A 15,664-nucleotide genomic window follows, 5' to 3' on the forward strand; every position below is an offset into this window, starting at 1 on the left:
TTGGATGAGGCTACTTTCTTTGGCTGCTGCCATCCTGCCCTAGTCCAGGCCAGCACCATCTCTTGTCTGGACTTCCGTGACAGTTGTCAGCAGGCATCTCTGCTGCTCCCTTTGGTCTCCAGCACTGCCCTCTTGCTCCTGTCTCATCCACACTGTGCCTCACACACGCTCCTTGGCTCACAAGACATTCTCCCCCCCCGGGATCCATGCCCCATCTCTCTGACCTCCTTCCTCGGCCTCAGGACTCACTGGGTACCCGGCACTCTGACCCTGCCCCAGAGCCTTGGGCATTCACAGTCTCCTCCTCAGGCCTCTACTTTGATCTGCTGCTGATGTGGACACTGGCATCTTGGCTCAAAAATCAGTTCTGTGGAGGGCATCCTTCGTGACCCCTGGAGCAGCTCCTTGAACCCTCACCATATTTCACTCCACAGAGAGAGCCAATTTTTTTTTGGCACTTTTTTCTTTTTTTCCCTATTTGTTCACTGTATCTCTCTCCTAAATAGAACACAGGCATCATGAAGGCCAGGATCAATTTTTTGTTCCCTAACAGGCACTTAATGGGGGCTCGATTAATATTTATTGGGTTGACTGATGCATACTGAAAACAACCATCATTGCAAGATAATACCCCATTTGTGGGGTGCTTTGAAAGTGTAGGCAATGCTCTAAGAACTGATATTTACATACTTAATCCCATTTAATCTCTCTGCAACAGCCTTCCTACATGGACACCATTATTTACCTCCACTTTATAGATGAGGAACTTGAAGTTTATGGTGCTTTATAACCTGATCAAAGTCCATGACCAGACTCGAGGTAACAAATGTGGGGAAGGTCTGGGTGGGGGTACTTTCCAAGACAGACATTGGATGGGGCCAAATGAAAATTCTACCTTGATTCTTCTGGGGGAGATGATACCCTGTATTGCCAGTGTTTGCAGGGGGACCCAAATCTCTGCCACCCAGGACAAAACTCCGTGGGGTGCAGAGGCTGGGTAGAGAGGGCACTGGGCAGGGAATTTGAAACCTGAGTCTGAGTCCCTGGTGTGACTCTGACTTGCTCTGTTACCTCCCACAGGTTTTATACCACCAGTTTCCTCAGCAGAAAAGAGGGAAGATGGGCTTAGAATATCTTAAAAGTTTCTTGTAACAATTTGATGTGTGTGCATGTCTGGAGGGGGTGGGAGGGAAAGAATCACAAACTCCCAAGCTAATTAAAATAAGAGGGTTCTGGGTAGAAACAACACTCAGTGGTCATCTGGTGCTCAGGAACCCCTCCTATAGCATCCCAGAGAGGCAATCATCCCCGATGGCCCTGCATACCTCCAGGGATGGCGGCTTACTAGCTTATAAATTATTTGCCAATTGTGGCCATTTAAAAAACCTTATAGAATCCTACCTACTCTTTCATTTGGAAGCACACCCCCACATTGCATACCGAATGCATTAGAATACTCCTAGAACACATTCCATAGAAAATAGGATTTATATTTAGCTGTTTAGTATAAGGAGCTGCCACTGACTAGCTGTCGTAAATTGTCAATTAAACAAATATTTGTAATTTGGTGGGTTTTTTTTTTTTTTTTGCATTTTAGATCTGGTATTTGTGTGTGTGTGTATGTGTGTGTGTACCTGTGTGTGTATGTATGTGTGTGTGTATATGCATGTGTATGTGTGTATGTATGTGTGTGTGTGTACGTGTGTGTATCTGTGTGTGTGTTTGCAGACATTTTTGTAGGCTACTGAAAGGCTATGAAGCCCCAGAGGACAAATCTAAGTCCCTTTTTCTGGACAGCCTCACAGAGCCCCTGACTTGTTGCTTCTCGGTGATACAAAAGTCCTCAGGCCCTCCACTGAACACCTCACAGTCCTTGTCACTGCCAGTACTGCCCTCACCAGAATCACCACCACCACCATCACATCACCACGACGGGCATCACCATCAGCGGTGACAGTAGAGCTGGGCACCAGAACCACCACCCAATATGCATGTTCCTTCCTCTCTGTTCTTCCCCCCAGCCTCACTTCAGCAAGGTGTTGCCCTCCCAGCAGGGCACATAGCTTGCTCTTACAAGGCGAAAGTCCTGCAGCTCACTGGGTCACCTTAAAGATATCCACAGCAAACAGCGAAGGCTTGCCAGGAACATTCACACACTGGTTATCTTAGGTAATCCTCTCTGCCCTCCCCCACTTTCCACACCCTCCAGTCTTGCAGGAGAACTCCCTGCGGGGCTGCCAGGGCAGTCACTATTACTACACTTTGCAAAGACGGCTCGGACATGCCGAATGCCTGGGCTGAGGTCACACAGCTGGCCAGAGGAGGGAAGGGCCCTCTCAGTTTCCAATTGCAAACAGCATACCCTGTCTGAAGCCTCCTATATTTCCAAACTTCATGCATTCATGGACCAACTCCATGATTTTGCCAAACCCACAAAATACACCAGTTCTATTTTGTACTTAACATTTTTCTTTAAAGTGATGGAATGAATTGCAAAAGGAATTTTGTCTTATTATTACAATAACCACCAGGATCACTTTCCCTCAAATAGGCTACCCTGAAAACAAAGGCAGTGGAAACAGAGCTGATGTTATTAAATTCCATGTAGCTGCTGCTGCCTGAAAAGCCAGCCTAACCCTCTCCTGGTTAGAAAGGCTGTGCTACAAAGGTGTTAAAGACACATTAGCACCTAACTGATAACTTTCTTTAAATAAAGGAGAAAGTCTGAAGGAGAACTAAAAAGCCAATCTATTCACTGTGTGATGGGATGGTTGTTATCTGAGACAACTGACCATCCAAGTCCACCCCAGGGCACTCAGGGCCACTTGCCATGCTTGAGTATTTCACTCAACCCAGGAAGCTAACATGGTGTAGTGGAGAGGAACCAGGAACCTGTCGGAGGCTCAGTTTTCCCATCTGTAATGAGCATAAAACCACAGCATGCAATGCTGGCAAGATGAAATGTGAAGGCAGCGGGATGCTAGAGACGTGGTGGCCCCTTGGTAAATATCTCTCCCTGCCCCCTGGCCATTCTCTGGTCTTCTTGCCCGCCCTCCTGCAAGAGAAGGCACCCAGGTAAACACGTCTTCGTCTGGAAGGTCTGAGCACAGGGGCAGCTCCTGGGCAGCCCTGCACAGTCTCCACGGCTGGCTGGGACCATGTGTGGGTCAGAGGCTTCTCCTCCCAGCCTGCCTCTCACCTCTCCCCAGCTCAGCCCTGATACAAATAAGGTCTTTCCCAGCAGCTGCCACAGGTTTGGATCCCAGCTCTGCTACTTGCCAGGGAGGCACTGTTAGCCAGGCAGCTCTGCCTTGAGCCTCAGTTTCCCTTTCTGCAAAAGGGGGATACTAGTCCCAAACACACAAGGGTGGCTGGTGGGGCGTTAAGAGCAAGGCGCCTCCAGGACCAGTGACCTGGGCCACGTCCTGGCACCACTGCTTCTTTATGCGGCCATAGGGAGCAGGGACTTGGATTCTCCCACCTCAGATTCCTCACCTGGCACAATGGAAATACAAGGAATCTTTCCGTTGTCTGACTGTTGTGAGGAGTAGCTGGGCAAACGTGTGTGACGCTCCAGAGACCACTAAGTGCTGAGCGCAAGTGAGTGCTCTACAGATGCTCAAACACTCGCACAATTCGGACAAGAGCCTGCCTCCCTCCAGCTGCCCGCTGGCCTCCGGGTCCCTTCAACCCCCCAAGGCCCCGCCCACAGCCCCTCCCTCAGCTACATGCTCCCAGCCCCCAGCCCTTGGGGACCAAATGACTGCTGCCTGGCTTCTACTCCGGATGCAGGCTTTCTGAAGATGCTCACTCAACACAATTCCAAATACACACAAACTGTAGGCTTAACTGTATTATTTATGACAGGTGATGCTGCAGATGACTTTTATATGTTCAAAACTGGAAGAACAGAGGCGTAAATTATGTCCTAATGGAATTACTAGAGCTGTTGCTATCACATTTTGGAAACTATGAAATAAGGGGAAATGCTTATATTTAAGTAGTAAAACAGTAGGATTCAGATTGTATACAGAGGATGACTGTAACTGTGAACTTCTACCCTGTTAACCAGCTGGGGAGAAACACAACAAATAAAGTTTATGTCTAGAAGGGAAGGCTGGATGGTAATAGTGGCTTTCTTCAGATGGTGATACAATTTTTTGTTACTGTTTTCTTCTGTATCTCCTTATTCAAAATCTTCTACACTTGAGAATTAATCCTACTGAGACTAATAAGCAACAGGAAGATGCAGAAGTGTATCTAATATATTCTCCTTATATCAAAGGTGAGAATACACCATATATATGTAAACATGTGTTTATATATGGTGCTTCCCAGGCGGTGATAGCGGTAAAGAACCCACCAGCCAATGCAAGAGATGGAAGAAACATGGGTTCGACCCCTGGGTCGGGAAGATCCCCTGGAGGAGGGCATGACAACCCATTCCAGTATTCTTGCCTGGAGAATTCCATGGACAGAAGAGCCTGGCAGGCTACAGTCCATAGCGTCGCAAAGAGTCAGACACGACTGAGGTGACTTAGTACGCATGCATGTGTTTATATATGAAGTGTATGCATTTTTGCATGAAGAAAATCTGAAAAGATACATTGCAACAAAATAAAATTGACCCCCTCTTTTGGGCAAGGTAGACGGAGCCTTTGTATATTATGTCATGTACCTTTGTATGGGCTTCCCTGGTGTCTTAGCTGGTAAAGAATCTGCCTGCAATGCAGGAGACCTGGGTTCAATCCCTGGGTTGGGAAGATCCCCTGGACTAGAGCATGGCAACCCACTCCAGTATTCTTCCCTGGAGAATCCCCACGGACAGAGGAACCTAGTGGGTTACAGTCCATGGGGTCGCAAAGAGTTAGACATGACTGAGTGACTAAGCATGCACACACCTTTGTATATTGTACTTCTGAGCCATATCAGTGTTTAATGAAAAAGTGAGAAGAAAAAGTCTTAGCTATCTAATAAACCTTTAGCAAAAGGCGGTATTTCCCCAAATAGGGGCAGGGTACCACTTAAACAAAGGAGTCTGTACTGGGAATGACTCAGGGGTGAATCAAGTCAGCTGGGGTCTTGCTGGAACGAGTCCACCAGCATGTCTGTGACTGACAGGCCCTGTGGATTGCAGGGCTTTCCAAAAAGCCAAATCAGACCCACCCTCTTTCCACCAGCCCTACTTTTACCATGGAGCCTCGCCTGACAATGATGCTCCCAGGACCTGTCAGGGAATGCAGGGCAAGGGAAGGTACTAGGGCAGAGAAAACTAGGAGGCTGTTCAGACCTCCTAGGTCCGAGGGCCTCCTGACCCAGGCAGGCTGTGTATGAACAGTCTACATCCTCTGGGACTGTGGGGTGTGCAAGCGTGTTGACTCAGAGAGAAGATCGGGACGTGGGCCAGAGGGAAGGACCCTGTGGTCAGTAAGGGCCCAGTGCCATGGGGTCACCACAGTCTTCAGGAGAAACGGGAAATATGATGTTTAAGTGAGTACGTGAGAGTCACTCAGTCGTGTCCGACTCTCTGTGACCCCATAGACTATAGAGTCCATGTAATTCTCCAGGCCAGAATACTGGAGTGGGTAGCCTTTCCCTTCTCCAGGGTGTCTTCCCAACCCAGGGATCAAACCCAGGTCTCCCCCATTGCAGGCGGATTCTTTACCAACTGAGCTACCAGGGAAGCCCTTAAGTGAGTACTTCTGGCTTTAAAATAAAACATCTAGGGGACTTCCCTGGTGGGTCAATGCTAAGACTCCATGCTCCTAAGGCAAGGGTGTGTGCATGCTAAGTCGCTCCAGCGTCCAACTCTTTGCAGCCCCATGGACTGTAGCCCACCAGGCTCCTCTGTCCATGGGGATCTTCAGGTGAGAATACTGGAGTGGGCTGCCATGCCCTCCTCCAGGGGATCTTCCCCACCCTGGGGTTGAACCTGTGTCTCTTACATCTCCTGCATTGGCAAACGGGTTCTTTACCACTAAATGCAGGGGGGCTGGGTTCAGTCCTTGCCCAGGGAACTAGACCCTGCAGTCCTAGAAGCAAAGATTGAAGATCCTGTGCCTGCAACTAAGATCTGGAGTAGCCAAATAAATATTTAAAAAGAAAGAAAGGAAGGCAGGAAGATCTGAAAATATATACAGTCTTTGAAAAAAATAAATAGAAGACCCAAACTTTTCAATGAAATCTCATTTTAAAATAATTGCTTAAAAAAAAAAATCTTACAGTTTTCTGCGAAAGTCATCCACCAGCAGGCGTCTAGGACCTTGGCACATTCCTGGCGCTCTCGGAGAGCAAGGTCGGCCCCCAGGATCTGGTTGCTTTTCTAACCACCCTCCCGCCTTTCATACAGCTTTGCAAATTCTGCCCTAGACCAAATCCATCGGTCAGTTGTTCAGGGTTGCGGGGGCGGGGGGATCTGACATTTACCCACCTCTGCCCTGGGAGTGTGGTCCAGAAGAGGGGTGATTGAATCTAGCAATGGGCTTTCTCCGGGGTAGTGAGTGCTCTGCGTCTGGAAGGGACGGGCAGAGGCGCCATAGCTGGGACTCCTACAGCCTTCAGAGGCCAGAGTGTCTGCCCCTTCTGCCCTCCCCAGCCTGTTTCCCCTCCCCTCTTTTCATACCCTGTGCTTCAACCATCCAGAAAGCTTCAGCCTTCCTTTCACTCTCCACAGTCTCACACTTCTGTGCCTTTGCACAACCCAACCCCTCGGTCTGGACACCCTCTACCTCTGCCTCTGTGGTCGTGTCTCAGCCACCAGGAAAACGCCACCCTCACGGGCCAGCTCGCACAGCTCCCATGCCTCCCCATCACAGCAGCCTGGGAGGCTGGCCTTGGCATTTCCCGTGTCGTTCATTATTTAGACTCCCCGATCTCCTTCGGGGGCTTCTGTCTGCCAAACGGCTTTAGGCTCTGCCCCTTCCCTCCAGCGGCAGTGCTCCAGCCTTCATTTCTGCTCATCTGGAAAGAGCGAGGGTATCCAGACGGGGTGCCTGGTCTCCCCTTCGCTCCCCAGCACCCTGGCCTCTGTGCTGTTTAGGGAAAGGGCACTTTTCAAAAGTGCAACCTGATGGCCTCTATCCTCAGCCTCCGATCTCTTCCTGGCTCCTGCAGCCTCCAGGGCTAAGTCCACACTCTTCTGCTCAGCACTGCAGGCTTTCCATGATCAGGATCTCAGCAAATCGAATCCTCTGTTACCTCCTTCCACTGTCCCCGGAGCCTCAGGCAAAACCTAATTGCTCTGAATGCCCTGAGCACACCTGGAGGCTTTGCAGCCATGTCTCCACACCTCTTTCTATGCCTTTAATACACAGACACTCTGCCTACCTGCTGCACTCCCGTTCACCCCCACACCCAGCTCTGAGAATCCTCCTGCTTCCCCGTCAGGGCAGTGGGTATTCCAGTCTCTAGGGTCTACTCGCAACTTCAGGGCTGCTTTTGTCCTGCTGCTGGCTACAAGCCTGCCTCCCCCACGACACCTGAGTCTTTGGGCAGGGGTGGCACTCATCTGTCTCTATGTCTTCGGGGCAGCACCCAGGACTAGGCACAAGCAGACCACCAGGAAGTGTTTGTTAAGTGACTGAGTGAGGGGGCCAGATGGCTCTTATGCTCAGAGAGGGTTTGGAGGTTAGAAGATTACTCTCCTGGGGAAAGTGGGTGACTCTAGAGCTGAAAGTGGCCAAGGTAGAGACCTGGGCAGACCTGTTGACAATTCTTCCTACTGTTCCTGGCTGCCACATGCTCCTGGAGACTGTCCCCACGGGGCTGGTGATAATCAGCCACGCTGCCTGCTACGATCCGTGACTAACTTGGCTCTAGCCACCTTTCTCTCACTGCCATGGCGCCAGGCCGACGCCTCCTGGCAGAGCTACCACAGGGAAGCTGGCATCAATGAAGGGCAGAGTTAGAAAGGCCCTATGAGGTCAGCCAGCTCATATACCTGTGTCTGTTTTCAGATGGCGCAGCGGGGACCCAGAGAGGGGCAGCCACTTGCCCAGGGTCACACAGGAGGCCAGTTCTTCTGGATTTTATAAGATACTAAAAAGGATACTCAAAAGAAACCTTGAGAGGGGATAGAAAAAGCCTGGGGCGGGGGGTGTCAGGGAAGGCCCTTGAGACCAAGAGAACAGGGAAGCTCTTTCTGAGGCTGACCCCAGACCTGCTCCCCATGCAAAGGAGGATGGGGTGGCAGTGGGGGGTAGGGGAAACCCCCTGCAAAGGACTTGCACAGCAACGGGCTTGCTGCTTTGAGGTCGGCTTGGCCATAGCAGAGTGAGGGCAGATGCACTCAAAGACGGGCACAAGGCCCTGTTGTGCAGGCCTGGTACTGTGCTGTGGGGTTTGTCATTTGGTCTAAGCAAGGGAAGTATGCAACCAACTTTTAAAGCTGATCTGAAAAGACAGTGCTGCAAACAAGATGCACAAATGGCCAAGAAGCACCCCAAAAAGCTGTTCAAATTCATTAGCCATCAGGGGAATGCAAATCAAACCCACAATGATATCACTTCACACCCACTAGCATGGCTAGGATCCAAAAGTCAGATCATAAGCACTGGTGAGGATGGGAAGAAACTGGAAACCTCAAACAGGGCTGGTGGGAAGGTAAGATGGTGCCACTGCCTTGGAAAACATTCTGGCGCTTCTTCAAAGGGTTAAACCTAGTGTTACCATATGACCTGATAATTCTACTTCTAGGTATATACCTCAGAGAAATGAAAATTTATGTCCTGACAGAACCTGTACACAACTGTTCAGAGCAGTGTTGCTCATGATAGCCAAAAAGGTAGAAAAGACCCAATTACTCATCAACCATTAACTGATGATTGGATAAACAAAATTTGGTCTATCCATGGAATGGAAAATTATTTGAGCCATGAAAAGCGGTGAAGTACTGACACATGCTACAATATAGATGGGCCTTGAGGACACTATGCTAATCGAAATACACCAGACCCAAAAGGTCATATGTTGCATGATTCCACTGACACAAAATCTCCAGAATAAGCACAGCCACAGAGACAAGAAGTAGATCAGTGATTTGTGGGGGTGGGGGTGGGGAATAGGGAGTCACAGCCAATGTGTACAAAGTGTCTCTTTGGGGTGATGAAAATGCTCTGGAATCAGATAGCAGTCATGGCTGCACAGCTCTATGAATATACCCAAAGCAACTGGCTTGTATATTTGAATGTTATGGCAGGTGAATTATATCTCTATAAAGCTTTCATGTTTTGTTTTTTTTTTTAAAGACCACTCTGGCTGGTGGTGGGGGCAGAGTGGCAGCAGGGAAGCCAGGAGTGCCATCACGGGCTTCAAGGTGGCACTTGCTAAATATCTGTGGACGCCCTGAATGAGCCAACCCTGTTCAGGAAGGCCCTTCTCTTCCGTTCCAGGGTTTCTCAACTCAGTACCGCTGACATTTTGGACAGGTGAATTCTTTGTTGTGGGGGCCATCCTGTGCGTTGTGGGATGTTTGGCAGCATCCTCACCCTCTACCCACTAGATACCAGTACACCTCCTCACCCCCAGCTGTGATAATAAAACTATCTCCATATGTTGATAAATGTCCCTGGGCGGCCAAACTGTGCCCAGTTGAGAACCACTGTTCTAGCCTGTCTTGCTCACCTGGTGGGGTCTTGCTAATCCTTCCAGAACCATTTCAGATACCATGTTGTCTGAGAGCCTCCGTTCTTCCTCCTCTGAGGCCCCACGGTGCCTAAAACAATTCTCCACACCCACTAGGAAAGCCCCACGGACACAGTTCACACACCGCTCTCCCCACGTCTGTGTGGGGATGACACCTTATGTGCCTTTGGGTCCGTAGCACAAGGCCTAGCACTTCAGAGGTCACTGCGGAGCCATTTCTTTTCTTTTAAAAAGGAACTTGATTTAATTTTGGGGGGCATGCCCCACAGCTTGCAGGATCTTCGTTCTCCGAAGAGGGACTGACCCTGGGCCCCCACGTGAGAGACTGAGTCGTCACCACCGAACCGCCAGGGAATTTCTTGAGTCATTTCTTCCCCTGGAAAGTGCAGAGGAGCACTGCCTCCCCCAGGGTTTCTGTGATAAGTACTAAGATGCCAACTGATGGCATCTGTTGACCCTTCCTGACTGCAGCTAGGAGTGCAGACTCTGAGTCTGGGTGGCCTGGGTTTGGACCCTGTGTGACTGGGGAAGTGGCTGAAGGTATCTCATTCTTGGTGTCTTCTCTGAAAAATGGGGCTCTCGCTAGCACCTGCCTCGCAGCCTTACCACGAGCACACAGTAAAAACGTAACTAATGCCAGATGTTGGCGGTATTAAAAATTTAGTATTCCTTCTTCCTTCTAAGATGCCTGCCAGGCCTCAATACAGAGGTGTCTCTATTGCCGACAGGCCTCCATACCCCAGCCGTGTCCTGGGTGCTGGCCAGGAAGAGGTGGGAGTGGGTGGGGTAGATGGTCCTTAAAAGTCAGACAGTTCTCTGTCCACTAATTATTATAGTATATGTTCCCTGCATAAAATCTGGAAAGTTCATAAATTATAAAGGGGGAATAAATCTCCCACGGGCAAACACTGTTAATGCCGTTTGACTTACATCCTTCCAGTCTTTTTTCTAAGTACTTGCCACCAATTTGTGACACCACATATTACACATATGCATGTCCCCATCCATGAAAGGGAAGTCGCAGAGTCGTGTCCGACTCTTCGAGACCCCATGGACTGCAGCCTACCAGACTCCTCCGTCCATGGGATTTTCCAGGCAAGAGTACTGGAGTGGGGTGCCATTGCCTTCTCTGTCCCATCCATGAAGAGCTGTCCATTTCTCATAGAGGACAGGCTGGTGATTGCCCAGAGGAAGCGGCTGAGGTGGGGAGCAGTGGGAGGATGGGATTAGCAGGTGTAAGCTGTTACATATAGAACGGGTAAACAAGGTCCTACTGCACAGCACAGGGAACCGTATTCAGGAGCCTATGATAAACCGTGATGGAAAAGAATATTTGAAAAAAGAATGTCTCTCTCTCTCTAAAAAAAAATATATATATATATATATATATATATATACATATAACTGAATTACTTTGCTATAACAGCAGAAATTAATACTATGTTGTAAATCAACTATAATTTCAAGTGTTTTTATACTGTGGTAAAATACAGATAACATAAAATTTATCATAAAAAAAACTGTCCATTTTTATTAGCCACCTGACTGTTCCATAGTTTCCTCAGTTGATTTCCTACTTTCAAACATTCAGGTCCTCTCTGTTGATGAATCTCTTTCCAGCTGAGCCTTGGCTTATATTCCCATCATCTTGTTTGGATGTCCTCCTCTTCTCTTAGAGCATTTTTGGCAAAGGAACCTCTCCAGCCGGCCGCAACACCCATTTTCCCAGAGCAGGGTGTCCATTTTCCCATCATCATAGACATTCTCCAGAAGCTGAGCTAAATCCTTGAGATTGTGACCCAATCCTGTTTCTGCTTCTCTGGGGCCCTGGCGGAGGTGGACCACAGCTGGATTTGTTTTCCCCTCAGACAACTCAGCCCGGACGGTCGGTTCCATTAGTCATCATGAGAGGATGCAGAAGGAAGATTGCTCTTGTGACCTGGAGAGGCAGCCGAGGTTGAGGGGAACGGAGGTGAGGTGAACTGGGATGAGGTGGCAGGAGAAGGAAAAGAAGTTGGCGGGATAGAGTGAGTCAGCCTGGTGTCTGCTTCCCGTGTGGAGTTGGGTCGTGACCTTCCTTCCTTCCAGACTTCTGGAGAAATCGCCTGGCAAAGGCACCCCCCAACACACACCACAGCCAGAGTTCAGACTCACTTTCTCCAGCGATTAACATAATCACCTCTTCCTAACACGTGTGTCACAAGAAACCAGGCAACAAGCACGCAACTAACCAGGTGCCAGAAACGCCATCCACCACCAGATTTGGGGCGCAGTTTGATGCTCTGAGAAGCACTCTACAATCAGGCAGGACTGGGGCCAACCCCAGGGCAGGCACTTCCCACCAGTGTGACGCTGTGGAAATCACAGATGCTGTGAACCTTGGTTTTCTGTAAACTGGAATTTAATGGCACTGGCTTCCCGATTATTGCAATGACTATAGCCAATACCATATACATCACTCACTGAGTTACCAGGCCTGGCAGGTGCAAAAGAAATGTTCTTTTTTCATTCTATTCAATTCTCCTCATAACTCAGGGTCAGAGGTGTCAATAAATATCATTTACTAATTGCTTTACATAACCTCCAACAACAGGAATCTCACGAACAGGGAGGAATTCATGACTTTCTATTACAAATAAGGAAACTGAGGCTCTGAGAGCTTCCCTCAGGAGTCTTTACTGGATATAAGCTGTCACCTTAAAGGCTGCACGTTTAAAATAACCACCAGGATGTTGTATCTGGGTTGGGGAGGGGTCTCCTGACACCCCCCCTCCTCATTCCCTGGGCACTGCTTCATGCCCAGCTGGACCACTAACCAGCTCTGGCAAAGGAGACCAGGACGGATCTGGCACATACAAATGAGTTTTCAGGAGGCAACCAGAGCCAGGACTCTGGGCTCCCGAGTTAGGATATGACAGCTGCCGCTGGGAATACCACGACCCGCAGGTACCTGCCTGCCCCACCTTCTTATCCTTGAGTCTGGCCCTATTCATGGGGGAAGAAATTGAGGTTCCCATGCTCAAGGTCAGCTGCACGCCTTAGGCGGCAGAACTGCGTTTCCAAGCCTCCAAGCCGAGGCCACCTGCCCGGCTGCATCCTGGAGGCTCGCTGTCCAGAAGCTCCCGGTTCCAGGTCCTCGCTCCCGGGCATCGGGGTGACAGTCCAGGAGGGCGAAGGCTCCCTAAGGAGCTGGGACCCTCCTCCCTGCCCACCCCCTGCCCTCTACCGGCTTTCCTTAAGCAGAAAGTCGTGCCTTGCGCCCACAGATAACGCTCTGAGAAAACGCCAGCGCCCAGACATAGGGACAAAACACGGGCTGTTTCTGCGAAAGTGGGTTTTCCAAATCCATCCCCACGGGGGCCGCGGGGACTTCCGCGCGATCCCGCGCCCAGAGCACCACCGCAGACCCACCGGGGCTGCATCCCGCGCTTGCCACGTTCCCAGGGCGCCACCCCCGCGAGTCACAAAAGGAAACTGAGTCTCGCCGGCAAAGGGACTGGTCCAAGGTCAGTCACAGCCCGCACGCGGACGGGCCGGGGCTCGAACCTGGGGTCAGGGTCAAGCCGGCGACGGGGAGCCGGGGGCAGCCGTCAGGGGCGCGCCTCCTCTCCTCCAGGGCCTGCCCGGGGACCCCGCCCCGCGCCCAGGCCCGGCGGGGAGACGGCGGCCGCGTTACCTGGAGGTGTTGCCGCCGAGGTGGCTCCGCTCGGGCTCGCCTCCGTCCTGCGCCCGCGCCGGCTGCGCTCCGGGCAGGGATGGAGCGGGCGGCGCTCCCCGCCCGCCCGCGCCCTGCGCCTCGCACCCACTTCCTCGTCTCCGCCCCCAGCTCGCTGCTCCTGGCTCCCGCTCTCTCCTTCCCTTCCTTCCCTCTCCAAGCCTCCTTCTCTCCCTCTCTCTCGTCTCTTTCCTCCACGGCGCACGCACACACTCACGTCCTCTCCTCCTTGGCTTTCCTGCCTCTCCCACACTCTCCCACGCTGTCTTTTGCTTTCTCCTGCACCTTCTTTCCTTCTCTCTCTGCCTCTGACACTTTCCCTTTTGTCTTTTTTTTTGGTCACGCTCCCCCCTCTTTCCCTCGCTTTCCCCCCTCCCTCCCGCCCGCTCCCCCCACTGCCTGGCCTGGGACCCAGATTCCAGCTGTGCCTTCCCTGGCTAAGAGGAAGGGGACTCCTGACTGTGGTCCAGCGCTGGTTTCTGCCCACAGCTGGACAGCCTGCCCTGGGAGGGCTAGACCCATGGGATCAGGTGGCACCCGCTACCCTTGGGTGTCCAGCTCTCAGCCACCCTGGAATCAAGCTAGAAGAGAGAGGAAGAACTAGTTTCAGGGGCCAAGTCTGGACAATTCTGGGATCTGGACTGGAAACAACGAGGGCCTGAGGCTTAAGGGCACAGAGAAATCTGTTAAGGGGTTATTAATTAAAAAAAAAAAAATCAGTGGAGTTTCAGAAATCCCCAGAGTGGACTTGTTCTAGTTGAAGGGAGAGATGGAGAGAGAGAAAAGGTAGGAAGGAGAGTCTTGGGGAAAAGGGCTCTTGGAGTAGGGAAAATAACACCCGCCTTTCAGATGAAAACACAGAGGCCCGATGGGAGAAAGCCTCTATTACAGATCCAAGTATCAAGGCTGCTATGCTAACCCAGCAGACCTTGGTAGAGTGGAGCCTGGGTGGGCAGGGTGGTGAGGGTTGTGCCAGGCCTGGGTTGCTAACCCAGTGTAAGTGAGGCAGGCAGTCAGAGGGGCTGCCCCATCTGATACGTGGAGGGGAGTTTCTGCAGAAGCTTGACAAAGCAGGGGGAAAGGGAGCTGGTTCTGCTGAGTCTAAGTTTCAAGTATGTGCTGCTGCTGACTGACACACCACCCCAAGTCATTCTGTCGCTGTGGACCCCCACCCCCCACCCCCGCCCCAAGGCTATATGTGTGCTGAGATGCAGAGACTAAGGTTATAGTTCCCTGGAGCTCAGAGGTCACAGCTTTTGGGGGAGGCTGTTGTAGATGGTGTATCCAAGTCAACAGTGTCTTGGAATGACAGAAAAAGCCGCCAAGCTGGTCTCACAGACTTTACTCCTGCTCACCAACAATTCACAAAGTAATGTGTGTGTGTGTGTGTGTGTGTGTGTGTGTGTGTGTTGAGTCTCTTCAGTCATGTGTGACTCTTTTGCAACTCTGGACCGTAGCCCGCCAGGCTCCTCTGTCCATGGGGTTCTCCAGACAGGAATACTGGAGTGGGTTGCCATGTCCTCCTCCAGGGGATCTTCCCGACCCAGGGGTTGAACCCACATCTCTTATGGTTCCTGCACTGGCAGGCAGGTTCTTTACCACTGGCGCCTCCTGGGAAGCCTCACAAAGCAATATAGGTTATCTCAAAAAAGTATAAATTAGGTCACGCCTTTCTACTTCCCTGAAGAAAACTCTTGCAGGGCTTTGTGTTGCAGTTAGAATAAAATCCAAGCTCCTTATTGCCATCCACATGATCTGGCCATGACCCACCTCTCTGAGGGCATGTCTCACCATTCTCTGCCTCTCTCTCTGTTCCTCATCCATAGGACCTTTCTCCTTGTGCTCACAACAACCCAGCTGGATCACACCACAGACCATTTGAACTGGCTGTTTTCTCTACTTCCCCTACATCATTTTGCAGCTGCCCCAAAGTCAGTGAGACCACAAAGCCTGATCATCCTACTTACAACAGTCACTTCCCTGCTACTAGTTTTTTCTATCACCCCTTTCTTATTGTAATGAAAACATTTATCACTATGTCAAATTATTTTGTTATTCATTTGTTTATGTGCTTATTGCCTGCTCTAGCGTGCCAGAATGTAACCAGTGAAGGAGTTGGAAACTTGTTTGTATAATTCCCTGTGTCTCCCCAGAGCCTGGAACAATAACAAATGCTTTAAAAGTATAGGTTGAAGAAGTGAATGAACAGATGCTATAATGAAGAGGTTTAGAAAATGGAAAAGTTGGTTGACCCTGCCAAAGAAAACGAAAATTGTCTATAGAGAGGCATGGTTTTTAAGGCAGATC

General features: G+C 50.5%; 1 protein-coding gene across 2 annotated transcripts in view; it reads right to left on the reverse strand.

Annotated features, from left to right (window-relative positions):
- The window catches only part of HRH2 (histamine receptor H2), a 50,371-nt gene extending 36,687 nt beyond the window's left edge, over nucleotides 1–13,684 (reverse strand). For both annotated transcript variants that reach the window (XR_003512878.1, XM_027552655.1), the window contains exon 1: nucleotides 13,319–13,684. The gene's annotated coding sequence lies outside the window, so the exon portion shown is untranslated. The remainder of the gene's footprint in view (nucleotides 1–13,318) is intronic.
- Nucleotides 13,685–15,664: the final 1,980 nt, after the last annotated feature.

The sequence above is a fragment of the Bos indicus x Bos taurus genome, chromosome 10 (assembly GCF_003369695.1).
Source record: "Bos indicus x Bos taurus breed Angus x Brahman F1 hybrid chromosome 10, Bos_hybrid_MaternalHap_v2.0, whole genome shotgun sequence".
Lineage (NCBI taxonomy): Eukaryota > Metazoa > Chordata > Mammalia > Artiodactyla > Bovidae > Bos > Bos indicus x Bos taurus.